Source organism: Pteropus medius, unplaced genomic scaffold, assembly GCF_902729225.1.
Source record: "Pteropus medius unplaced genomic scaffold, Ma_sr-lr_union100, whole genome shotgun sequence".
NCBI lineage: Eukaryota > Metazoa > Chordata > Mammalia > Chiroptera > Pteropodidae > Pteropus > Pteropus medius.
The window spans coordinates 4,394,096-4,421,702 of record NW_024346150.1 but is presented as its reverse complement, the minus strand read 5'-3'; the positions used below and the strand labels follow the sequence as shown (position 1 = coordinate 4,421,702).

At 40.8% G+C, this 27,607-nt stretch overlaps 1 protein-coding gene across 9 annotated transcripts in view; it reads left to right on the top strand.

Moving 5' to 3' along the window:
* RMI1 (RecQ mediated genome instability 1) overlaps positions 1-27,607 on the top strand; it is a 226,723-nt gene that overhangs the window by 144,231 nt on the left and 54,885 nt on the right. For 7 of the 9 annotated variants that reach the window (XR_005655580.1, XR_005655581.1, XR_005655573.1 and 4 more), the window contains one exon: positions 134-332. The gene's annotated coding sequence lies outside the window, so the exon portion shown is untranslated. Of the gene's footprint in view, positions 1-133; positions 333-11,660; positions 12,452-19,474; positions 19,646-27,607 lie in introns of those variants that run through there. The other 2 variants (XR_005655576.1, XR_005655574.1) reach the window with 2 other exon arrangements.

Sequence of the window (27,607 nt, the reverse complement as noted above, 5' to 3'; positions counted from 1 at the left end):
TGGATTTTTAGCCATTCCATCAGAAGATTATTTTTCCTTGTAACTTTCTTTTCTAGGGTGGGGTGAATCAGTGTCATTTGCTTAGCAGGAGAGGCCTTTCAGTCTAAAGCAGTGTCCTTTTTGTGTCCCTCAGGCCTCACCACTACAGTGGGTGCCGGCTCATGTCCTCCTGCCAGCGTCTGCATCGCTTTGCCTGGGAGTAGCAGGGCTGGGGGGCTGACCGTCTTCTCCTCCTGAGTCCTCTCACCCACCAACAGCCTTCAACCGAAGACTGACAGGAGCTGGTTTACAAATCCTCCAGCTGCTTCACTCCCAGGAGGGAGAACTATGAGGTATGTACACTGAGCTGACTCCCAGGGTTTTCTAGCAGGATTATACTATTCACATTTGAATCCTTGTCTCAAGCTCTGCTTCTGGGGGCAACCCAACATCAGATATTCACATATTGGTGGAATAAACTAAGTCTTCCATTTTAATCTTCAAGATGCCTTTTAATACACTCAGGTTAGAAACAATATCTTAAATGTGGACATACAATTAAGAGTTGATATCAATTAAGCCCCAAGATATTTTATTGCAACAAATGTTAGGAGTAAAACTAGTAACAAAGGACGTAAACATCAGTCCAGTGGCAGGCACACATATTGTGTGAAGAGAGAGAGTTAGGGTTCTTGATGAACAGGACTCCACCTTGGACCCAAGCTGTCACTGACGTCATCTGAGCTCTTGCTGAACCTTGATGTTTATCTTCAGGAAGCCGGATTCCCAGGGGCCAAGGCAATCAGAAAAGTTTAAGGCAGAATGAATTTCCATCACGTGGTTTTCTCAGCTCATGGGTGGTGAGTTTGACAAAGTGAGAAAATAAAATCATGTTGTAGCTTCTAAAGATAAGTTGAAAGATATACAAGAAAACTTATCTAAAACTAAGTTTATTCCGATGGAGATATTACTAGGGAGACTGAAACTTGGAGCCATGAAGCCTAGCCACACCCTGCAGTATCATGCATACCCCTATTCCTTCACTTTACATGTCTTTCTCCTTCCAGGACACTTTCATCTCCATCACTTCCTTCGAGACATGGCTCAAACATTGCCTCCTTTAGAAAGTCTTCTGTTAACTTACACCACTTGCAAGTTAACAGCCTAGCACAGTTTCGTGGATGTGGCAGAAGACAGGAGACACTTGGGTCAGAGACAAAAGATGTTATTATCTCAGCAATAGTAGTAGCCATAATGTCAGCATTTGTTCTCTGAGCCCTAATTCTACAAAGAGATTTAAAGAAGTCCAGATGTCACCTGTTGATTACATTCCAGGAGAGTAACCCTGCATATTAATGAGCAGTAAATATGTCTGCCCTTTGCTCCAGAGGGAGATAATAACTCTTATCTTCCAAAAGCAATTCGTTATGCAAACATCCTTGAAACAATAGTTAGGAACGAAAGAAGTCGTGCCTCTGCTCAGAGATGTGCAGAAACATGAGAGACTCATGGCAAATTGTCTCCATCATAGATTCACCTGAGAGGACTGTTATAATTAAGGCGATAAGCAGTGTAGTGGTTAAGATCACAGACTACATGAGTTTGGATCTCATTAGCTAGGATTTGAATTGCATTAGCTATGTGATCTGGGTAAGTTATATATTCTGTGCCTCAGTTTCATCATTTGTAAAATGGGGACAGTAGTACCTCTTGGGTGCTTGTGAGGATTAAAACGTTAATATCTGCAAAGTGCTTTGAACAGTACCTAGAACATAGAAAATATGATGTGGTTATAAAATAAAATAAGAAATAGAGATTAGTCAGTACACTCCCTGGTGGCCTTTGGTCAGGACCCATGTCCTTTGTGACATTCTGATCAAACTGAATAAAGTGCCTCAGCTGGGAAACGAAGTACGGGGTTCACATAAACTTGGAATATTTGAGTGCATTTCCCTGAGGTGACAGGTGTAATGAACATAATCATCATGGGAGATTCAATTTTTAAATATGTTTATGCGTCTTGAATGTTGTTTTCTGTGTGCTAAGAGATAAATCTATCTTATAGGTGAAGCTTCTCTTCTTTCCAATTAAATGTGACTTTTTGCCTCTAAACTCTTTGGCACTTTGTACTTTTCTTACATCCTTTAGGACAGTGTGTGAGTGTGTGTGTGTGTGTGTGTGTGTGTGTGTGTAAACTCTAGAAGCTTCCAAAGGGTAGGGGCTGTGCTCTGTTAAGATTGGTTTGGTGGCATTGGCACGATGAATGCTAACATGGTAGCTTGCCACAGGTGAGGGCTTGGCCACTGTTGAAGAGTCACCCAACTGGAGAAGAGTCAACCAGTCTTTAAATGGTCTCCTGCCTGACCTGAGGGCTATGATTTCCCAAAAGCCAAAGCCATGCCACTCGGCTGGTGGTAGCCCTCGTTATGGATGTACCCAAGATGGGGAAGAGACAGCATGGGGGACTTTTCGAAGACAAAACTGAGCAGGGTGACAGAATCTGGTTAGTTTATTTGCACCCCGCCTCCCCTGCTAGTGTGATGTGTTTGGCAAGTCAAGGGGACAGGGTCGGTCTGTCTATGTGGCCTCACACTTCAATAGAAGTGTTCTCTGGTGAGCAGAAGGTTCTGTTCCTGAGAAAGTCAAATCTGTTATCAGCACCAAGTTTGCTTTTCAGGATGCTTGCAGGTAGCAGCCACCAGCTCTGAAGGCACAATTTCCACAGAGGTCTGTTTGTCTCTGTGGCATCATAAAAAGGGCCATGGTAAGAACAAAAAATACAAAGGACAATTCTCCAGCCCATTACTTATTTAAGGCAGGACTGAACAAGAATATTTCCCATTAAATGGAGAAGGGCATCTACTTTGGGTTCCTTGTGTAATTGCAAGTGCTAGCTGGCAGGTTAAGAGGCCCAGACAGGCATGTGCCTTGAATCAGTGAGAAAGGTGATGAGTAAAGCAAGGCTCTCTGGAAGCTGCCACTTTAATCCCAGGCCTCTGAATGGCCTGCGAATTAGAAAATGTTGGTGTGAAGTCCAGGTGGCAGTAGACCCTGTGATCTCAGGCAGGTGTCTTCAGCCCTGTTTTTTAGGTCTCCATTCAGAAATGGAGAAAATATTGGAATATCATAAACCATGATGGCGACTGGCCCTGAAAGAGCTGAAGGAGGCTTCTGCCGAAAGCAAGGTCAGGAGTGAGGGTTGAGGAAGGCGATGGGCATGGAGGGGCCGTGGACCTGTGGGGGAAAGGAAGCCGCAGCTATGGTGACAGAAAGCTGCAGAGCATGCAGAGCATGCAGTAGATTTTCTAGGTAAGAGCCCTTCACAGAGGAGGCGGGTGAGGGTGTTCGGGCCCCAGGAGAGGAGACGTTGCGGTGGAAAAGATGGAAGGTACAGCAAAGGATTGGGGCAGACAAAGAGCTGGAAAGGTTTTCTCGAGGCTAAAGCTTTCTCTAAGGCTTAGTGAACATTCTTTAAGACTCTGGAAGGATGAAAGGAGGAGGAATAAATGGCGGGCCACTTTTTATACATTTTACATGCAATCTCTTATTAAAGAAAGAATAGGGAGAAAATCCGAAGTCCTCTGATAGAAACCTGATAATCACACACCTTTCACAAATCTGATCTGTGATGAAAATTACCAGGTGTGGGAATGTTAAGAGTAGTGCAGTGGGCATAAATATTTTTGACTTCCATCCGGATAAGTATTTCTTTTGTTGGTAAACTCTCTGTACCTTGTCCACCGTGAAAGTTAAGCTGGGGGTTGGAAGAGGGAAATTGGATGTGGTGTAAAGGATGTAGCACCCAGTAATGGAGGGAATTAGCTCTATGGTGAGAAGGAAGAATCAAGGAAAAGGACAGGCCTTAGTCATAAGGGTGGAGGCTCCTACCAGGCTTGTGAGCGGCGGAGCGGATGGAGGGACAAGGGGGGGAGTAGGATGAGGGGATGAGGTAGGGAGAAGGTAGAAGCTCCTGAAAGATTTGGGAGTGTCTACCTGCACCCTGCTAGGGAGACACTGCAGAGGCACAAGTTCCTGCTGTGGAGTGGTAAGTGGTACAGAGAAGTCAGGAGGGCAGGGAAACATTCTGGTCGTGAAAGGAAAACATAGAAAGGTAAGTTCCTTCCATGAATCCTGAGCATTGACAGGGTGGACTAACATGCTAGCCGTGGTCTCTAAGAAGTGGCCAGTAGTGGTCAGATCTGGAACACGCCTTAGAGGTAGAGATGGTAGAGACGTCTCTAGAAATAGGAAGGTAGGGACAAGAGGATTTGCTCGTGAGAGAAAGAGAGGAGTCAACGATGATGGCATAGCTTTTGGCCTGGATCAACCATGGCAATTTACTGGGACTAGTAAGATTTGGGGAAGGATCTAGAGTTTGGTTTAAGAATAGAATCAGATATCCTAATGGAAACATCATGTAGGCAGTTAGATAAAGGAATCTGAAATTCAGAGGAAAGGTAGGTGATGAAAATACAAATTTGGGAGTCACTAGCATGTAGATGGTATATAATACCCAAGAATTGGATGATATCACTTAGGCTTGGATAGAGGGAGAGAAGAAAAGCATTCGAGGACCTAGTCCCAGGGCCCTCCACCCATTAGAGGTCAGGAAGAGGAGGAGGATCCAGCAAAAGAGAGCAGTCCTTATGTTTTCTTAAACAGAAGTCAGCAGAAGCCCCCTTTTTACTGCTGATATTTGTAATCAGAGCTAATGCCTACTGCATAGATTAAACCAACTTTAGCCTTTTTGGATCTGAGAATTTGAAGAGACACTAACCATCACATTGTCCTGTGTTTCCCAGGCTGTCAGTCATGTCAGTTGGGGAAGGTCAGGAAGTCGGTGTATTGTATCCTCACCATTTAAAAAAAAGGTGAACTGGAATAGAAGACTCAAGTGCACCAAATGGGACTAATTCTAATCCTTGGTCTGTGACACCACATATTGGCATTGGTACATAAATAACACTCTTTTATTTTATCTATCATTTAATATTTTAGTTTAAAAAATAACATGAAGGTTACTCACAACTGAGAACTAGTAAGAATGTTTCCAATAATCTTAACTACTCCCAGGTAACTATGCTCTTAATTTTGTGTTTATCTTGCCCCTTTTTCCTTTTTTTTTGTTCTGTCTTCTCTCTCTTTCTATGCAGAAACAATGTACTATTTAGATCTGCTTTTTAAAATGTTTTCTTATGGAAAATTTCAAATATATGAAAAAGCAGAGAAGATAGTATAATAAACCCCATGTACCCATCTCTCAGCTTCAACAATAATCAATTCATAGCCAATCTTGTTTAATCTCTACTCCCATTATGCCATTTTGAAGCAAATTCCAGATAGCATATCATTTATCTATAAATATTTCAGCATAAGACTTAAAAAACACAAAAACATCATACTTAAAATAATAAGTTTCAAAATATAATTAAATATCCCATCATTTCCATAGTTCCAATTGTCTCAAGAATGATCAAATTTATGAAAAAAAATTAAAAATTTGAACTCTGGCCTGTTAATTAAAGACATTAAGAAATTATTGTTATTGCATCTTTGATTTAATATCATGGTTGGTTTTTTGGTTACTTTTTAAAAATTTTTTATTTTTGAGGTATAATATTTGTATATATACATCTATTCAGCATATGTTATGTATTTATACTGAAATATTTATGGATGAGATGATATGATGTCTAGAATATACTCTGAAATAATATAGGAGTGATGGTGAGTGGGTGGGATTTAGATCAGATGAGATTAGTTGTGAAGTGATTATTACTGATGCTGAGTGGTATATTAAACTTCTATGTAAACTTTTGTATATATTTGGAATTTTCCATAGGAAAAAAAAAAGTTAATGCGAAGAATACAATAGTGAAATAAACATTCAGGCATGCAACTCCTTATGCACATATGAGAGTTTCTTCAGGGTATAAACTTGGAAGTGCAGCTTCAGCTCTACTGGATAGTGCCAAGTTGCTCCCCAGAGTCAATGGCGGCCTTTGACAGAGACCGGGCCACAACTCAGATTGCCTCCTTTTGAAGACAATGAGTCCCATCTCTGTGTCGGCCTTTTTCGCACCTTTGTGGTGTGACTCTGTCAGGAGTGAGGAGGAGGAATGTGTTGATCAGTGTCCTTACTCCTGAGGGTGACAGAAGTGTGATAAGATGCAGCTGGATCAGATTAGCAATTTCTGGAACAAGAATACTTGCCTAAATCCACCTACTGTTTGTTTTCCTACCTTTCGCCCTTGTTTTGGGCTGAAAGGTAGGAAAGACTCACCTACTTTACAAATATCTACATAAATCTGCTGGGTTTTTTGTTTGTTTGTTTACAAAAGACATACACATTTATAATAGAAATTTAAGATATTACAAATCAATAAAAGGAAGAAAATAAAAGTCAGCCTAAATTGCCATAGCTGTCAGTATTTGCTGTTTACTCTTTCAGTCTTTTTTCTCTGTTAGTCCTGTACATTCCATTGAAATGTGCTTTCCTCCTTTAAGATATTTCTTCATACTACTAAACATTCTTTTACAATGTAGTTTTTGATGGTGGCTTAATATTTTGTTGCCTGGAAATGACTTAATTAATTTAAATAATTCCATTTTTCAACACTTAGACTGTTTCTAATATTTCCTCATTTTTTCTATTTTTGCTCATTTTTCTATTATGTCCATTTTTTTAGAAGCAGTCAGCACTTTGACTTGTCTCCAAATAGAACCAGCCCCACTGTGAATTATCAGACGTGAATCTTTCATGCGGAAACACACACCACACACTACACAGTGGATACTTGGGATTATTAGCCATTTGATATTTGTGTTTTCTATCCTCCATTCTTCTTTCCAGACAGCAACCTCTTCTCTCTTCTTTTTCCTCCTCGGACACAGTTTCCAAATATCCCTCATGAAGTCCTGAGTTCAGAGTTATTTATCTCTGCACATTTTCTCAGCAAATCAAAAAGTTCTGCAGTCAGCAGAACTAACTATCCAGACAGCAATTCATGGAGCATCTATTTTCACTGAAATATGTCCCTTGAACGTTTCACCAACTGATTTATCAAAATGTTATACAATCTATAACTAGTTCCTTGAGATAAAATTTAGGGGTGGAATGGCTATATCAGAGAGCATAAAAAATGTGAAGAGTTTGATGACTGTTAGGAATAAGATGTGTTGATTTGCTTTCTGCCAGTGCTCCTGAGCAAATGTAGGTTTGACTGCAGTGATTAACAAGCTGAGATTTGGAGTCTCATTTCATGGGTTCATCTGTCACTCTGTTTCCCATCAACTTTCTCACTAGCAGCACATCAGAGTTCAGTCGGGAGAACAGAACCACTGTGAGTGGTGTGGATAAAGAGATTTGTTATAGGGATTAGGCTTTATACAATTGAAGAGCTAAGGGAGTCAAGTTCTGGAAGGAGATTAGTTGGAGGATAAGAGAAAAATTTCCTACCAGAGACCACAGAGGGGAGCTATCTAGAGATTGGCCTGAGGTTGTTGTAGGTCAGTTGAGGGAAAAAAAAAACTGGTTGAGAAGCAGAGGAAAATAGACGAGTGAAGTGTATAAGGACAAATTGTATTTATGTTTCACTGTATCCAACTCCAGTGATGCTGGTAACCTGTAGAAGTTGGTGCCTTTAGCTGTGGAGCTGTCCATGTGCGTGGTCCAGGACTAGGAGGTGAAGGTGGTGATCCGGTGGGAGCTAAAAGAACTGGATATCCTGTTGCTGCCTCAGGCTAACAAGATGAGCCAGTAGATCAGCAATGTGTGTGGCCTGCACCAGCCACTGAGACCTGTACTGAACTTCCTAGCATAATGGCTCTCGTTTAATTTGTGGCTTCCACATCTCATGCAAATTTCTCTTGTGTATGATCTTAGCTTGGAACGATATGAAGAAAGAACTTTTGGGAAGCATAATTCCAGCTTAGCTAAATCGACACAGAGTAAAACCACCACAAGTAGTGCCTGAAGTGTTTGGTGCCAGGATAGAAAGGTGAATCCTAGTGAATCTGGTAAACATTTATTATTGCCCAGGGAAGTTTAGAGATGGGCTGGCATAAGGGGTAGCAAATTTAAAACATTTTGCTGTAAGATGAACATTTTCCAGAAGTGAAAACAATATTTGCATTGAGGACAAAATCCTGCAGAGAAATTTTACACTTTTGAGTCCAGCAAAGAAATTACTGAACCAAATATTCTCAGATCTGTTGACAGAGGTTTTGAAGAGTCGGGCATAGAAAGACCATATGTTTGTATCATTTCCCTGAAACAGACTTAGCAAGTACCTTGAGCTAATCTATGTGTGGAAGTTTGTATAATGGATATGAAAATATTTCCTATCAATAACCAGGAGGCACTGGTAATGGAGTTGATGCTAATCTGTCGTATCATGAAGAATTTATACGGTGACAGAAGTTGAACTTGTCTATAGCAGCTATTCCCCTTCACCACCTAGAGAACTTGCATTTTATTGCTATCATAGGATATTTATCATACATTCCAAACATAGGCAACAAAAAGTCTGCTTTATAATGTTAAAGAATTCAATTGTTGTCAGTCACAAAACATTTCTGCTTTGGAAGTTACTTCCAATGGTAAACATAAAAATTTACTAAATTATCCTATTCTATGGCATATTTTTTTTCAGTTTTGTTTGACAATGGTGGCAGCATGAGAGGCAGAGTGATAGGAGGGAGTGAGGAGAACACAGAACCAGAATAGTACAGAGATGGAATTTAAATGACTTCATCTCTGTGTCCTTGTTCTTATTGCACAGTTTAGCTCCCACTAACTCACTGATACTTCTCGTATCAGTAAAGATAGATATTCCTGCCTATACCACTGCCCAATTCTTTGATGTTTTTCCAAGTGCCATTTTGCTCAATAGTGCTGAGTTTTATCATAGGGGTCAGACATTATTGGTACAGCTCTGTAAAAATCTTTTTTATTCTCATGGTAAGAGATGAGACTGGCAGATTATTACCACTGCTATTATGTGAGGTATACTGGCCAGAGTTCTGCAGAAAATGACCCTAGGATAAGATTCAAGGATGCCTTCCAAAACCACACCACCAAAGTGAGCCACAAAGGGAGCTGCTGCTTCCAAAATGGAAAGCTCTGATTCTGGAAGCTGCCCTACAGCTGTAGCCTACTCCTTCAGCTTTTCCAACAATTCTATTAGCCCTCTACATCCTTAACAATCCCTTTGTGTTTAAACTAATTACGGTGGATGCTTCTGTCTACAATAAGGACCATGACTAATAAAGCAATTGTCACTAGAATTTAGATAAAGGAGTAGTGGCTTTTTCATCCATCCATCCATCCATCCATCCATCCATCCATCCATCCATCCATCCATCTATTTATTCAATAAGTGGTAACTATTTAACAATTGGGATTTTCAACCCTAAGACTTCGTCATAGCTCTATTTCCTTCCCTCTCTGCTTTCAAACAAGTTAGCCCTAGTCTGAATTTGCTACTGAATTTGTTGTTGAGTCTTCCTGAAAGGTAAAAAAGCAGCCAATACTTGCCAACATGCGCTCTCTCCCCCACGCCCCCTCTGACTCTCTTTTTTTTAACTAAAGCTACAACCCTGGTTGGCACCTTTCACTAAACTCCCAAAAGCAGAGACAAAGTGAGCCTCTGGGGTTATCTGGATCTGTCTCTTCTCTAGCCCAGAACCTTTTAGACAATTGAATCTTTTCTCCTTTGGGCAAAAAATGGTGTCTGAATATTGTTTGGCATTGATTGATAGGGAATAAAATTGCATGACCTGTCTCCAGAGCCAGATCCATGGTTAGAAGGGCCTGGAACACATATAATTCAGGGACTTTCTTGAAAAAAAGTAGTACAAAATTACAAATACAAAATTAGTTATGAATGAGAAAGCTTAGCATTAGAAATCACAGCAAACTACAAATTTTAAAAAGCAGACATTTCAGAAACTTTATAAAATGCAATAAGCAATGTAATAGACTATTAATTGTGTACCCGACAAATTTTGAGAGTACATTTTCCCCTCTGTTTTTGGCTCGACAAAAACAAACAAAACCAACCAAAGAAAAACAAACAAACATAAAAGACACGTAGCAAAATAAAGGACACAAAAGTCGCTGAATTCATTAAAATGAAGCAACTGTGGGTCTCAAGTTTGCTCCACTGTCTGTACAAACTGTGTGTTCCTTTACAATACCATCCATCTTTCTGTCTTTTGTTCCCTGTGTTAGAGTGTCCTGATTTTCCTAATCAATTTTACCTTTTCTATATTAATTTTCATCCATGTTGGCTATTGTGATTCTTCTCCCCCTATTTTTATAATTTTGGCCATCAAAGATTTTAGTTACTGTTATCTTCTAATAGCAAGACAGTTTTTGACACTTTCAAACTCTAATTAATTTTCATTTTTTGATTTTTCATTTTGGGCTTTGACAGGACATTTCCTTCTCATCATATTTATCTTCATGTGATCAGCAATTCTGAACACAATATATAAAATTATCTGAAAGTAAGTTCTATATGAGCACTTCAGATGCATTTTGAAATTGCCACCAAGTTGAATTTTGTTATATAGTCAGGTAATCAAATTACACTTAAATGCATCTGTTAATCTATTGATGAATATGTATTGTTTTGTCACTGGAATACTATTTTTTCCAAGCCATTCCTAACCATTGGTGGCAATTTTATGTGCCTTCTCATCAGACACTGTCAGGCTTTGTTAGAATAGGATTCATCCAGTGTGCCAAGATGTAATCTGTAATAAAATATGGAACCTCACACAACAACTGTACTACTGTTTGTACCCTATACACACAGGAATTCTGATAATCCCATTTTGCATAGTTTCCAACAAATATGAAAAAAGTTGCATGTAGGTTTGTTATTATATTAGCTGCACTGAGTAGTAGTCCTAATAAGAAAAATTGTGTCCAGGGATTCTTTGCTTACAATATTACATAATGATTGGAAGAATTTTCGAAGAGTGACTTCTGGCTGCATGCATTTCAGTCCTTTTTTTCAGCCATTATCCCTATCCTTGCAGTGGCAAGTACCATGGGGCCCTTTGATTTCTTGATATTGCTTCTGGCCTGGGGTCTTCATGTCATGATGTTTGGTGTTGGCACAGTAGGCAGCAGGAAGCCATCTCTACAGAGGGATGGTTAAACTGTACACAAATGTAACTGTGAAATGTATAAACATATCCCAAACTAAATCCAAGCTACATGTACCACAAACTCATTTGCATTGGTATCCCAAATACCCATGGCCACTCCTAAACCACTTTACATGAAGGAAAGTGTGATGGAGGAAAAGTCAGAATGAAAAGAGACAGTGGAATTGTGAATTGAGGTTAAAAAGTTTATTTCTTCAAACTTTACAAAACACATGATCATGTGAAGCCACTAGTAGAGCTCTTGCCAGGGCCTTGGAAGGGCATGGGTGGTGAGGGCCCCTAGAGCTTAAGTTTCCTTGGCTTCTTGGTAAACCTTTTCTGCCAGTTTCCGTCTTTAGTGTTCTGGAATTTCAGTCCTGTTGGATTTAAAAGAATTAAGGTTTAGGTACAGCTTATCTCAGAAAAGGGAAGTACTTGCAAGTTTGTCAGACCCTAAAATACGGGGTTGACACTTTCTGAGGTTCATTATTCCCATCAATGAATGTAATCATTCTTTCCAGCTTCAAACCTCTATCTTCTTACTGTTGATCCGGCCTCATTTCCAACACAAGAGGAAAGAATGTCAAGACTGTAAAGGGTCTGAGATTTTATTCTACTTGAAAGTTAACAAGTCAGCCTGCCACAGTTTTGTGAATAGTGAAGACACAAGACTCCTGGACCAGAGACAAAGGACATCATTACTCACAGCACAGAAAGCAGCATGAGCAGCACATTGCCTACAAGTCCCATGGAGGTGACGCAGATGAACTCATATGGATGTTTGCTCATGCAGTGTTTGCATTGTAGGAGAGGAGTTCTAAGTTTAAGGAACGCAAATCTTTCATAATGGGCAGTGAGCATGCCTGCCCAATGCTCCAGAGGAAGGCACTATCTCTATTTTCCAAGGCTGTTCACTAGACAATCATCTTTGAAAAGATATTCCAGAACAGAAGTTGACCAGTGCCTTGATCACAAGATGTGCAGAACAATTAGAGGCCAATGGAGAATCACCTCCCAACACAGTTAAAAGCCTTTTGTTAGAGAGGGGCAGAGCCCAAGTGGTTCTATATAAAACAATTACTTCCTTGTTGGCTGAAATTAGTCAACTGATTGCCTAAGAAAAATCTACAAAGGAGGCATGAAAGATGCCCTTTCTTAATATTATTGTAGATGTTGGAAATATGATCCCCAGGTATTTAGTGTTCCTTTAATCCTATATGATCCTGCTGTCTCCAAAGTGATTGATACTTTTTTAACCTTTGGGTTGGTGAAGTCCATAAGTTGATTACATGCTTCATGAAGTAGAACTAAATTTTACTTGTTTTTATCTTGTGTTTTTTAAATAGAGTGCTGGGATCAAGTCTTAATTCTGTCACTAACTTGCGATATGACTCTAAGTAAATCACTTAATTTTCATCATCTAGGGGAAACTGGCCTAAATGATTGCTAAGCCTCCTTCTAGATCTTAAATTTTTTGATACCTTTGCTCATGGATTTGTATTTACTATGTTTGCCTTGTATTTTGATTTTATCACCACCAACAATAAGAAGCAAAATACTTTCCTATTTAAAGTTCCCCAATTGCTGCTTAAAATGAAATGATGAACGAGATGTATTTTCTATCCCTAGGGGATACCTGAATGTTCTGGTTATCTATTGCTGCATAACAAACTGCCCTAAAACTTCATGGTTTAAAACAATTATTTTGCTCATACCCCTGTGATTTGAATAGGCCTCAGCTGGGACAGCTCCCCTCTGTTCCATGTGGCACCAGCTGGGTGTGGTCACCTGGGGCTGGAGGGCTTATTTCGAAGGTGGCTCACTCACATAAAATTGGCAGGTTAATGCTGGCTGCTATTCGAGGGTTCACTCTCTCTCCACCAGGGTCTCTCTGCAGGCAACTTGGGCATTCTCACAATGTGGTAGATTCCAAGAGTGAACATTCAAAGAGAACTGCACGAGAGCTGTGTGGCTTTTTATAATGTTGCTTCAGAAGTCTCCTGGATCAGAGACAAAGGACATCATCACTCACAGAATGTCATTTTTGTCCAAGTCACAAGCCCATCCAGTTTCACCTGAGAAGAGGACACAGGCTCAATGCTAGTGGAAGGAGTATTAAAATTGCATTATATTGGAAAATGAAAACTATGGAAATAAGAAAAAGATCAGAAGCTGCCATAGTTTCATGGAGAAGAGGGAAGGGATGACTAGGTGGAGCACGGGGGATTTTTAGGGTAGTGAAACTTCTGTGTGATACTGTGCTAGTGGATACATGTCATTGTGAATTTGTCAAAACCCATAGAAGTGTACAACACAAAGAGTGAACCCTAATGTAAACCACTGACTTAAGTTAATAACGGAGTAACTGTAACAAATGTACATGTTAATGCAAGATGTTAAAGATAGGGGAAGCTGTGTGTATTAAAAGAGAGGGAAGAGAAGAGAAAGAGGGAATATGGGAAAACACTATACTTTCTGTGCAATTTTTCTATGAATCTAAAACTGCTCTAGAAAATAAAGTCTATATTTAAAAAAATCACACTGTAAGCATTGTAAGAAGAGTAAGCAGAGCGGGAGACATCGTTGTGGCCACCTTCAGAAAACTTGATCTGCCTCACTGAGGGTACTCTATCTTCAAGGCCATATATTTTCTGGACAAAAGAAGTCTCAGAATTTGTCCTTGCGCTACAGCCCAAGGACTGAAGGAAAAATGGCTGTGCTCCACAGGATTGAGGTTTTCCCACTTCCGAACTCCTATCTAAAGACTAAAACTGCAGCCCTCGGAGGTGGCGAATAAGTTGCATGCTCAGAGTTCTCTTTGTAGAATAGTTTTCGTAGGAATTTAGAAAACTGGATATTTATCCAGGGATTTCTATGTGTCAGATTTCTTTGCAAAGAGACAGCTTTAGCTGAAGAAAGAGTACTACCTCTGAAGTCAGAGTCCGGGACTGGTACTCTAGCTCCATCATTGCTAGTTGGGTGATCTTGAGAAAGTTCCTTGACCTCTTTGGATCTCAGTTTCTCCAACTATAAAATGTAGATGATTTTAATAATACTAGGAAATAATGACGCAGCACTTACTATGTACCAGATACTGTTTTTGGCACTTTAAGTTTATTTAATCATTTAGTAATATGTTATCTAACATGGTTGTTGAGTGGATTAACCCTAAGCCGACTACCTTATTGCTCCTCCTTTCTTGTATGTTAAAACAAAAATTTCCACTTTCAGCAGCTATTGCCCAGCAGATACCAAAACGGAACACCGTGTGTCATCACAGCTGGTTCTGACCAGCGGAAGCTGATAAATGACTGTGAGGCTTCAATGGCCTGGGGGACACCAGACCCTTACTGGAGCTAAGCAAAGACTTCCTGACCAAGGAACAATGGGGCTGTTTTAACCAACAGTGTCCAGATATATAGACTCATTCAGCCCTCTGGAGAGTTCTCAATCCTTAATTAGCATAACTACCATGAAACCTCCTTTATTACACTGACTTTCCCCGCTCTGTGAGTTCCTCAGTTAATTTACTAAGTAGATGTTTCCTTGCCTGGCAACCACCCCAACTCCAACTGGTAGTCTTTGTTTTATTCTTTGACTTGTAGGAAGTCAATAGGTGTGTTTTTATTAACTTTAAGTGCTATTTACATATGGGTTTCCCTATTGGGTGGGTAAGGTGAGGGATGATGTCTGTAGGTGCAGACAATTGCCTTCTCTGTGCCTTAGTATGCTGTGACCACCATCCCTGTGCAGAAGAAACAGAGCTGTGAGGTCAACCACCAGATGGGCAACCAGTTTGCGTGGAACTTGTACAATTTTGGGGTGCCTATTTAAGGAAAAGGATAAAAAATATTTTTAGCAAATTTTTATTTCCAAATGACAAATATTAATTTAAAGTGAGAAAACAGAACCCAACAAATTACAAATTTAAAACAAGTGAGAAATTACAGTTTCCTAATTGGAAGGCATATGAGGGACTACTTTTTATAGTATGAGCCTCCAAAGGAGCTTGGGCAAGTGCAGAGCCCTGAAGCTTAAGCTTTATTAGCTTCGTGATAAATCTCACTCTGATGACAATACAGGGACCTTTCAACCCCGCTTCCCAGCAGCTCAACGCTCCCACTTTCTTTCAGCTTCCAGTAAGGAAGATAAAGTTTTGTGAACTGGGAGTGGGGAATTGCTTCTGTATGTAGATGGTTCATTGGTTAGATACCTAGGCCTTCCCTTGTGAATTGGCCCCATCCTTGGAAATTAATTAACTTCTCTGAGCTTTGCTTTCTTTATAAAAGGTAATCAGAGAACTGGCAGAGTTGCCACCTGTAATTCTGTAAGAGGGATCAAGTGTTCTGAGTGAAAGAGTTTTATGTTCATCTCATAGACCCAAGTCTGTGAAAACTCATGTGACGAGTCTGTGAAAACTCATGTGATTGTTGGTGTTGAGTAGGCTCTACCCTAAGGAAATGTGATCTACAATTCTCTCTGAAAAGTAAAGTAACTAACAAGTAATTTAAGGTAGGAAAATTTATGCTATGTGCCTACAGACAAGTAATTATAGGTGGCTTAAAATGATAATGGTGGATAGGAGCCTTTTTGATGGCTGTTTTCCAGATGGTTACAGAAACCTACCTTGAGGGTTAGTTAGTCTTGCATCTCTCTTGTCTGCATTCCCATTGCCTAGCATTTTAATGGGCCCATAGCAGGCTCCATAAATGTTTGATGAATAAACACATGCATTACAAAAGAATCCTATTTTATACAAGTGGTATCTAAAAATTGTACTTACGGCACATCTACACTGACCTTATTCTCTGTTCTTCCTCCCTTCCTTAAATATAAACGATTTTTTCCTATTCTAGGGTCTGCCCCTGGGGAACATCAAATGCCTCCTCACTGGCAATTATGCCCCTTTATTAAAGAAAATCAGGCAAATAAAGGCTTAGTATTTCCAGAATTGGAAAAGCAGGCTGGCCTCCGGGTAGGGTTGGATTTCAAGGCCTTAAAAGGAAGGAGCTCAGACTTGAGTGTCAAGTCCAGAAAGGCGCTGAGCCTGACTCCTGAGGTGGCAGGACTTGGAAGTGTTCCGGAGTGGGCTGGGCCAAAGAGCCGGTTAGAAGAAGCTTCACAGGCCTGCCTGCTCAGAAAGCCCATTCCTTGCAGAACAATGAGGGTGGCCAAATGGCAGACCACTCGCTCTCTGCAAGGAGCAAGGACAGTGAGGAAACTAGATGTCCGACATTCCCTGCCACCTCTGGGTTCTGTAAGCCCCTGGTGATTGGAGGGAAGGGACGTGTGATTATAAAAGGGACAGACATTGTACTTTCCACCAAGTCAGGAGGGTAGGTGCCTGAGAGGGATTGCATTTGAGTTAGGCAATAAAAGACACGTGATGCCATTCACACCCCACCTTCAGGGAGCACAGAGTGGACAGGTGAGCACTTTCTACTGAGGAAAGAGTGTAGCTAGGGAGTACACACTACAAGCTGCTTAAATTATTAACGTTATGAAGGTTGAGGCCTGAGGAAATACTCCATTCTTGTTCTAACTAGACTGAGAACTTAAACTTTATTGAACTTTCCAGTCCTGTGTCAATGCCTGGTTATACATCTGAACCTCCAGTTAACCTTCTAACTATCCCCTGAAGGACTCACGTATACATCTACCTGACATACATTACCCAGACCACCTGCTATCCATCGTCTTGATTGCCGGATATCTGACTGATAAAGGTCCTGGACCCATCCTAGGGCTAAGAATGCAGGACTGATTATTCTCAAGAATGTATGTTTTATTATAAAAACTTTTAAATATCTGTCTTCTTTGGAACGCTTTTGGATTTTTGCCTGTGTTTCCAGTTTGCAAACTCCAAGACCCTTGAATAAATCACTATCATTTATTTCTAGAAAAAGCCTCCAGACTCTGAGCTTGTTCAACACTACTTAATCGGGAGAGACTAGTTGGAAGCTGCCTTGTAGTTTGGCAAACAGCTTAGAAAGCAGTCTGAGAGGTGGTGGAGGAGACCAGTTGGTGGAGAGTTGGGTCATCAGGCCCGAGCATCAGACATTCCTTGGAGGTACAATGGGCATTAAGGATGAAGGTAGAGTGTGGGGAGAGAGTGAAGCCCTTGGGAAGACATCTGAATTTCATCTATACTGGGAGGACTCAGGGGAAGGTGCTGATCAATACCTGTCAGAAAGTGGTTGTTGTGGAAGACAATTTCAGGAGCTGAGTATGGCCTCCAGGAAGCACCAGGTTATTCCAGGGTCCGTTATTATAACATATGCCAGAAAACATCTGTTGTGATTTTATGCCATGGGAGTTGGTGCTGCTTAATTCTAGCACTTCCCGGGACTTTGGGGGTTCTTCAGAGCCTGCACTCATCCTGAGACCCTATGGGTTATCACTGAAGACCTCTTGGGAAAATTTTTGTCTGAAGGTACTAGAGGATCTTCTGGCTCAGTCAGCCATTTTTTCAGACCTTTATATCAAGGTACTCTAGGATCAGTATTGTACCAGAATTTCTGGGACATTTTAAGCCCCATTCTTCTATTCCACGCACCTCATGGCCTTGGAAAACCATGAGAGTGGTTTCCAGGGCCATTCTCAAAGTCTCCACTACACTTGAACTGAGAGGCTGTGTGGTGATTTGGGGAACATATCAGAATGACCCAGAAGTCTGCATTCTACTTTTTTAAAATTAAATTTATTAGAGTGATATTGGTTAATAAAATTATGTGGGTTTCGAGTGTACTATTTAATAATATATCATCCTGTTGTATTGTGTGTTCACCACCCAAAGTCAAATCTTTTGTCACCATAAGTTTGACCCGCTTGCATTCTGTTTTTGAACAGAAATTTTTTTGTACCCCTTTGAGGGTACTCCTTGATGCTGGGAATTCTATAACAGACAGACATATCTTCTCTTTGTTTTGAGAGCAGAAGATTTCTTGCCTTTGTATATGCTGTGGGGTGTCCTGCAATCAGGCTGGCTTTGTCACAGCAGTTTGCAGCTGTGATTCATGTGACATTTTACTTCAAGAAATGGCATTTCTTTAAGACCCTGCTATAAATTGAGATGAGATGATAATGCGTTTTTAAAGTACTTAAAGAGAGTTAGAGACTCAAGTGAGGTCATGGGTGTTAAATGTTACATGGAGCGGTTGACAGGCTGCATTAAGATTTTTTGGCATTTAAGTAAATTACGAGTGAGGGAAGAGGGTTCCATCAAGTCACCTTCTGACACGAAACTCCCTGCAGTCCTGTGATAATAGCCATGCCTCGGGGCTAGAAAAGGAGAAGGATACATTTGTGGGGCTTCTTGGTTGCTTTTCTTGGATTCATGCATGGGGAGCAGTTGTGAAGGAAAGGGAGTTTTGCCATCACTTCACTCTCTTCTCTTTCTTTTCCTTCGTGGAATTGTACTTCGGGTAGGAGGTAGCCCAGTGTTTCTTTCTACTTTATGTTACAACATTTACCCTCCACTGAGCAGTTTCTAGGAAATGAAGGATTTCCATTCCTTAACTTATGTCCTGTCATTTTGAATAACATTGTTGAGAGTCCCATATGACAAAACATGTGAAAGAAATTCGTTTGGAGTATGTTCTGTTGGGTTTGAGTCACTTAGAAAACCTAAATATTCCTGTATGATACAGGAACATTGATTTTCCTTTCTGTTCCTCTTTTTAAAAGAAATTAACTTTCCCTTTTTTCAATTCTTTCCTTTCTAATTAAATTTTTGTTTTTATCAAAGTCGTATCTGAATCTAGTTTTAAAACTCAAATACATTACCAAAGTTCTGAAACAGCATCTCTCTCTCTCTTAAAGTTTTTTTCCAATTAGAAAAGAGGTGTATTTTAACTGAAAAAAATTTAGAAAAATTCAAAAAAGGTCTAAAGGAAAAAATTTAAGCTTACCATGCCTCACAACACCCAAACGATAATTTCACCTCTAATTTTAAACACAGGAAACTTCAAAGCCATAGGCTACATGTATACGGCTGAACAATTGGTTTGCATGACATACTTATATTAAATAAAAGATTTTTAATGACTGTACATTTTCCCTGTCTCCCTGTTTGGCTAATGAGGATTTAGATTTTTATACTGTGTCACTCTCGTGTCCTTCAACACACACATTTTATCCCTTCTTATTTTAGTTTGTATCAAAACTTTTTTTAAATAAAATCAATAATTAGTGTTTACATTATTATGTCTTAGCTATAGAGCCAAATAGTGTGGTATGATTAGATCCCACCAGATCTGTCATACATTGATCAATTTCATTTTCCAGAGTGTTAAAAATATCAGATAATTTATCAATTGGTTCCTCTCCCTTGCAGACTTCCTTCCTGAACCCGCCATCCTTCAGCTCCAAATTGGACTGTCTGTGCTCAATATCGTCTGATGAGTGGACATCTTGGGGCTATACTTTGCAACATCCTGAGTTTTTCTGTTCTATTTTCTTGGTTAAAGCCCCTTTTTTTCTGGGTCCCTTGTCTTACTTCTTCGTTTCGTCCCTTCTTTCTCCACTACTTACTAGCTGTGAGATTTTGAGTAAATTACCGAACTTCTCTGAGCCCAGTTTCCTCCTTAGAAAAATGGAAATAATAGTACCCACCTCACAGGAGTGTGATGAGGAGGAAACCAATTAATATATATGTAAAGCACTTCCAATAGGGCCTGGTGCAGAAAGTGCTGTATCGGTATCCCCTAATATTTTGTTAGGATACATCCTCCATCAACATCCTTAAAAAGGATGCATGGGAATTAAATTTTTGAGAACCTATCTAAAATACTACCTCCTTCATTTTCCTTGATTTATCATGGAAAGTGTTCTAGGTTGAGGATAATTTTCATTTAGAATTTTGAAAGCATTGTTGCATCTTTGATCTTCAAGGTGATGTTATTCTGAGGGCCAGGAGTCTGAGGGCCAGGCTTTCTACAGGAGTCTTTTTTTTTTTTTTCCTCTTAATGTTTGGTTTTGAAATTTAATTTTCATGATTTTTTTTTCATTCATTTTGTGGAGAATTTTCAATCTAAAATGTATTACCATTATTGTCATGATTATTCATAATTCCACCCCCTCCACTTTTTCCATTCTCTTTTTAGAACTTCTGTTCGTTGGATGTCGGACTTACTGAGTTGATTCTGAAACATTTATCTTTCCCCTCTGACTGTCCATCTTTTTGATTCTCTCTGAGTTATTTTCCTGACTCCGTCTTCTAACATTTCTGATGAATTTTATTTTTTGTTTCGGTCTTGTCAGCAGCTGGATGTTGCAAAAAGCAGTTACGGAGTGGCCTGAAGTGTCACTTCCCCCTTAGACTACTTATGTGCTTGTGGCTTGCTTGTTTATGATGGAGGTAATCTGTGCAAGCTTTGCCTAGTTTCATTTCTTCTGTCACCATTCTTTTGTTTTTGCCTTCAAGCTGCAATTACATGAATGTTGAGACTTGTGTTTGTTTTACGTAACAACTGTGCAGAATTAATTTAAATGCTAAGATCTAGAAGAATTTGTCCCTTGAGGGAGGCCCATTGAAAGAAAATATGTTGGAATATGTGTAGGAGGGTGTGAATACCTGTGGAGAAACTTTCCTGTTCCTTCCAGGTTTATAATTACTAAGGCGTCAGCCCTAGCTGACTGGTAGGTATGCTCAGCATCCAGCAGCTACACAGGCTTTCTGAGATGGGTTTCAGAATAACTTATGTTACCGCCACTTCCATTTACAAAAATGGCTAGAGAGTGGGGCTGACAGAGGGCAGCAGGATTCCTGGGATAGTAATATCCCTCTTCTAACCCTCCAGGGGAGAGGAAGGGGCAGTCAACATGTTCCCCTCAGAAGAAGAGGAGCAAAAATTGCTCCTGAGGTTTGAGGGTGGGAGTGCTGGTCAGCCGTGCTTGTTGATGGAGCCATTGCTCGTCAGGATGACGGGGAAAGGACAGCGGGACAAGACATGTGGATCAATGCAAGCCCATTATCACCATTAGCAGACTGATTGGAGGCTCCACTTGACTGAAGAGTGAGCAGCTTTATCTTCACGTATAACACGTGAGTATGGCAAAAATTTAATGCATTGTTCAAACAAGACATTTTGAGAGTGAGTGGGAACACCAGTAATAATTCTGCTGGGACATCAGCATAAGCCAGGACTTCCCTGGCAAACAGGGCGTGTGGTAACCCAAGCACAGTACACTCACACGATCTCGAGTATATACCATGTGACGGTGTTCTCGTAGAGGAGCTCACCTCAGGGCTGGACCTCCATGACCCAGATAGGGTCAGGGCACCTGAAAATGATCCATATTAGTGAATTTTGGTGATTAGAAAGGCCCTCGACCAGTGCTTTCTGATTGACATGCAATGCACGCCACTTATGTAATTTAACATTTTTCTAGTAGACCCATTAAAAAAAGTAAAAAAGAAACTGATAGAATTCATCTTAATAATTGTATTTCATCCAACATATTTATGTGGTAAGCAGAATAATGACCTCCAAAAATGTCCTAATTTTTACAACCTATGGCATGTTATCCTACATGACAAAAGGGATGTTACAGATGTGATTAAGTTAAAGGCCTAGAGATGTGGAGATAATTCTGGATTATTCTGGATTATCTGGGCCCTATCTAATCACATTGATACTGCAAGCTTTTTTTTGGCTGTGGTCAGTGGAAGATGTGACTGCAGAAGAATGGTCAGACAGATGGAACATTGCTGGCTTTGAAGATGGAGGAACGAGCTACGAGGCAAGGAATGCAGGTGGCCTCTGGTGGCTGGAAAAGCAAGGAAATAGATTCTCCCCTAGAGTCTCCAGAAAGACATGCAGTCCTATGGACACTTTGATGTTAGTTCAGTGAGATGCATTTTGGACTTTCTGACCTCCAGGACTGTAAGATAATAAATGTGTGTTGTTTTAAGCCACTAAATTAGTAATAATTTGTTACAATAGCAATAAGAAGCTAATAAAATCCAACATATTCTCATTTCAACATTTAATCATATGAAAATTAACAAGATATTTTACATTTTTTATCTCATGCTGAGTCTTCAAAGTCTCACATACATTTTACACTTAAAGCACAGCTCAGATCTCAATTCGGGCTAGCCCCATTTCAGGAATTCAGTAGCCACACATGACAAGTGGCTACCATACCTAAAAACAGAGTTCTGGACTCTTTGTTCCAGGATTCTGAAATCTGAGGTCCCCAGGTTGATTTATCCCAGCTTAAAGCATCTGCAGAGCATCCCTCTAAGGCAGCCCTATTTCCGGCTCTCTATTTCTAGCCAGTGGCAGTTTGCAAATGTGTGAGTTCGTGTGGGTTGCCTCCATGAGCATTTAGGCTGTGCCTGTGGGTGGTGGGGGCAGGGCCAGCAGCCTTGGCAGATATCCCAGATGCCCAAGAGTGTGTGGGGAAGGAACAGTTTTTGTAGGTCCTAATTGTCCTCCCAGCAGGAACCAGCCTGCAAACTGATCTGCTAAAGATCCCTCATTGCTGACCCCAGTCCTGCCAGCCTTGGCTAGCAGCTATTTCCAGGTCTCTACAGAGGCCAGTGTTGACTTGTAGAGGGTCCACATTCCATATTTTTCAATTAATTAAAAAAAAAAATTCTAGCTTTATTGAAATATAATTGACATATAACATTGTGTAAGTTTAAGGCATGCAATGATTTGACAGACGTATATATTGTGGAATGTGTACCATAATGAGGTTAGTTAGCACATTCTTCATCTCACAAAAATTACTATTTTGTTGTTGTTGTTGTTGTTATGGTGAGAACATTAAAGCTTTACTATCACAGCAACTTTGAAGTATAAAATATAGTATTGTTAACTACATCCCATATTCTGTTTCGATTTGCTTTCACTTGCATCTGCACTGGAGCTGACCCAGTATCTCTGCACCACTGTGGTGACAGTTCCTGAAAGGGACAGAAAGGGGAAATCAACACAATTATGTTTCACTTAAGCAGGGCAGGAAACATCTTTACTGTATCTTCATTGGATTCGATTTTCACTGAGGAGTTGCGTTTTCTGCCAGTTCTTCATTAGGTCGTGGGGAAACATCAGAGTGTAGTTGAAACTGTGGCAGACGGAGATGGTTGCTAGGAAGCTAGAATTGAGGATATGTCATTGCACATTCATACAAAGGGGGACATGAACCCTCAGATGGTTCTTCATGGCCTCTACTAAAACCTGATCCACAATTATCAGGTCATACAAGGAAAGGGCCAGCCTGGCTGTAGGACTCGGCAGTTAATACATTTAATTTGTTGGCATATTCTTTCTGCCAGGAGCAAATTCGGTGGAGAGCAGAAGGTGTTGTATTCCTAACTCCTCAGAGAATGGCCCTTTTTAATATATGACATGCAAAAGTTCAGATGGGACATATCGCACTTTGCGCTGCTATCGTAAAGCAAGCAGAAAAAACCCTCTTCCCTTACCCCTTCTGTGAAAAAGTACACATTAGTCTCATCTCTGATTAGATCTGGAGGAATGACCCATCACCTGGGCAAGTAATCCTTACACTCATCTGCTTCTCCTGGGTCCCTGCTTCTGATTGTAATTCAGTTTTCTCTGGCACATGTTGTTTTGTATTTCTGATTAGACTAAGGTGAAAAATAGGGCGGCAGCTAATTTATTGATACAATTTGCTCACGTAATCTATGCTGTTGGAGATTCTGAAGTACATTCGGAGGCATTATCCTTCTAATTATGGATTTTCACAAGCTCCTTTGATGTGTAGATGAACAGTCAACCTCTGAACGTGGCGGGGACTTCTATCTGAGGGGTGATGGTGTGGTGGAGGTGAAACTATTATGACTACAGAAAGACTGGTATATTTAACAGTTTTTCCTGGGCAGATATCAGGGAAGCTGCAAAATGCTTGCAAGTCTACAGAGCACTCTACTCATAAATAAAACCTATTCATTAAATTGGGTATGGGAAATTTGGCCAGGGAAAGTCTAGTGTTAATAATACTGTGTTCTTATTTTTCAGCCTGCCAGCAGAGTATAGCTCAGGCTCTCCTAAATTTTGCCTGTGTGTGTGTGCACACACGCGTGTGCATGTGTGTGAGCACAACTGTAGCAGTGTTCTCAAGAGGAGAAAAATGTGAGAGCATGGAGCACTCTCGTGCTACATTTTTTCTCATCTTTCCATCTCAAGGCACATCTACAGGCTCTGTGGTGGTAAAATCAACAGGTAAAAGCTCTAGCCCTTTTCTAACATTAGTGGGGTGCTGCAAGGCAAGGTGTGAGCTTACACTGGACGTCTTATTCTGAGGAATAATGTCCGAGGCTCTTTCCTGGACTGCATAGTTGAGGGATCCTTACAGAGAAAAGCTCAGTGGACTTTCTTCCCACCTTCCTGGGCAAATACACAGGGCTACCATGTCGCCTCATGCTTGCGACAGCTTAAGTCTACTTGCAATTTTGCTCACAGTCCATCCCTTTGCCAGGTGTACCCCTAAGCGCATACTTGGGACTATGGCACTGTCCTTGGCATTCAAAGCCCTCCAGGATTGGCTGCAACTTTCTTCTATAAACTCATTTGGTTCTATGCCCCCTGTATTCCAAGCCAATTAAATGACTCCCTTTCCCCAACTCAGCCCCATGCTCCCCAGCTCTGTGTCATTGTTCATATCTGCCATGTTTCAGGACGCCTCTTCTTTTCTACCTCCATGTGCCCAAATACCACACGCTCTTTCAAGTTTAATGCACATATCACCTCTCCACAAAGTCATGCCCAATTTCCTTTCACTTCAATCTTACCTCCTCTAAACACTGTTTCTCTCTCATGACAAATCTCTTCCTCTCTTTGAGTAATTATTTACGCTCAGGTCTCATATCTCCTGCTAGATTGTAAGTTTCTTGAGGGTAGGGGTCCATGTGAAATTCATCTGCCCCTTGAGTGACATCCTTCACATAGCAGGTCACTATTTGTTGACTAAATGAATGAACACAGCATTAATCAGAAGCCGTTGAGATGAACACTCTTGGAGGTCACTCGTTTGTCAAAGTGAGTTTGGGGATCCTTTACTTGGGGTGGAGACAAGAGGTTGTTGAAAATGTAATTTCATGGATCCTACTAAGATCTATCCGGTCAGAAATAGATGTTAGTACAGTCTGGGGGAGGTGAGGCCTGGAAATCTGTGTTATAAATAAAATCTCTGAGAAGTCTGATCTTTGAGAGCCTTTAAGGACTTACAAGATATGTCAACCCAGTTGGAGTTAGGTCCCCTTAGGATAAGGATGTATAGTGTGATGGCTGGGGGGCTGAGCAATTCTAGTCCTCTGATGTATCTGAGAGGGCATTTGAATCAGCACTGAAGCTGGGAAAGGCAAGCTGTGGTGAATTTTGGTTATGATTTGTAGAGAGCCTGTCTGTCCTCTAATGCAGAGAATCCTGCTAATTCAGGGAGAAGAATATATCCTGGGCAGACAGTTTAATGTGTGTGTGCCCATCAGCCAAAGTGCTGTCAAGGATTGGCTCCAGCTCAGAAGGAGAACCATGTTAGAAAATTCAAAAGGTCACTGGTTTAATGAACAGATTTGGGTGTTTGCTTATTAGTAAAGAAAATTTATCTTAAGCTAGTAAAGCAACAGCAGAAAATCATCCAGTCTTTAGACCTCAAGGTAGGAAAGAACCTCAGTTGGGATGCAAAAGAAAACACATAGCATCCAAGTGAATATTTTAAATGCTTACAAAACTTTAATGGAAAATGGATTCCTGTAGACTTTAGTTACTATGGCCAATGGGCAACTAAGAAAATAATCTATTCTTCCCTACTGATTTTTCCAGGTGATTTTAACCGAGTATAAAAGCCATCAAGAAAAAGAAAAAGAAAAAAGAGCATCCCTAGCTACATAGAGAGAAAAGCAGATAAAAAGAAAGGCACTTCGGCCTTTACATTAAAAGCTTTTTCCTGAGGAAAAGTAGGGTGGTGGTCATAGGTGTCAAAAAAGGTAAAGGGGGACAAGTATTTTAAAAATGATGGTGTTACTGGGCTGCTGCTAATATTTAGAGAGATGGAATTATATGAGTTGAGTTGTGGAGAAAATGGCTAAAGCTTCTATTTTCAGCTTTTCAACAGGTCAGAGGCAGCTAATGAGGGTTATCGGCAGTGGCAGGCAAGCTATCAGCTGCACTGGTTGTACAAGCTTCTTGTGCTAAAAGCAGTGACTAGAGGACCCTTCCCTGAGCTGAAGCAGCAGGTAGAGCAGCCTGTAGGATCCATTTTCCTAAATACTGTGCTCTTCTTTTTTCTTTACATTTTCAGCTTGGTGTCTGTTAGGGGGAAATTTACCTGATTGGATCGGTTAGCCGAAGTTATTGAGTTTCCATTTGGCCAAAGGCTATGTGTCTACCAGCCATGGAAAGAACTCCCTTTTAGCTTTGAGCACTGAGGAGTCTACTGCAGTCCGACGTCCGCCAAGCAGTCCCAGGAGTCTTCTCAGTCTTTTTTTTGCTATATGGTAGAAAGATGGAATGACTTATCGGAGCTGCCCTAAGAGTTTCACTTTAACTAGACTGTCTAAATCTATCTATGTGTGCTCGAGGCCAAATCCTGGCTCTGTGTGTGCGTGCGTGCGTGTGTGCGCGTGCGTGTGTGTGTACGTGTGTGCGCTACTCTGGGCATGTGGTATTTCTCTCTCTCTCACAACCTGGGCCAGTTTGCCTTATCCAGGTTAATTGCACATCTTTGTTATCAGTCTGGAAATGAGGCCATCCTGGCAGTCTCAGACAGAGAGCCACCTTGGCTCTGAGTTATCACACGAATGTTTTGCTCAGGGGCACAGAGGCAAACGTCTTCAGAAGCATCTTTTTTTTCTGAGGTTTTCCAGTTGTACTTGCTTATAGAATTGACAAATTCTGTTTTTTTTTTTTTTCCTACTGTCTTAAATATTGTGCCACTCTTGAAAAAAGCAAGCGGTGCAACATGTACCATGCATGGCTAACAAGAACACTCGATCACCTTTGGGTCCCTGTTCCTTGTTCCCACTGCTGGTGGGTGCCTGATGGTGTGGGTACCCAAGAGGGCCCCATTCAATGTCCCTTTTGTAGTAGTGAATTCGGCAACCGTAGTTGAACAAGCAACCTCCCTGTATGGAGTCATTGCCCTCAGGATGGAGAGTGAAACTAAAATAGGTAGGTGGGCAGGTGGGATTAGGCCCCTGTTGTTGCTTATTCGCTGTGACAAAACCCAGCCCATGGGTTTGCAGCTGAAGCAGGTACTTAGATCAGGCCCCTTTGGAGAAGATTAAATTCACTTCTTGTTTCTGAAGAACTTGTGCTTGCGAGCCTGGCATTGTCATTTTGACTAATGAGTGTTAAAAGAGGAACCAGCATCCTGGATGATCTCCTGTGAACTTCAGGAAAAAAAGTTACAACACCCAGCACTCACTTTACCAATTGTTTAGTCTCACCCAAGTCCCTGGGGCTGGTGAGTTTACACCAAGCTTCATTAATGT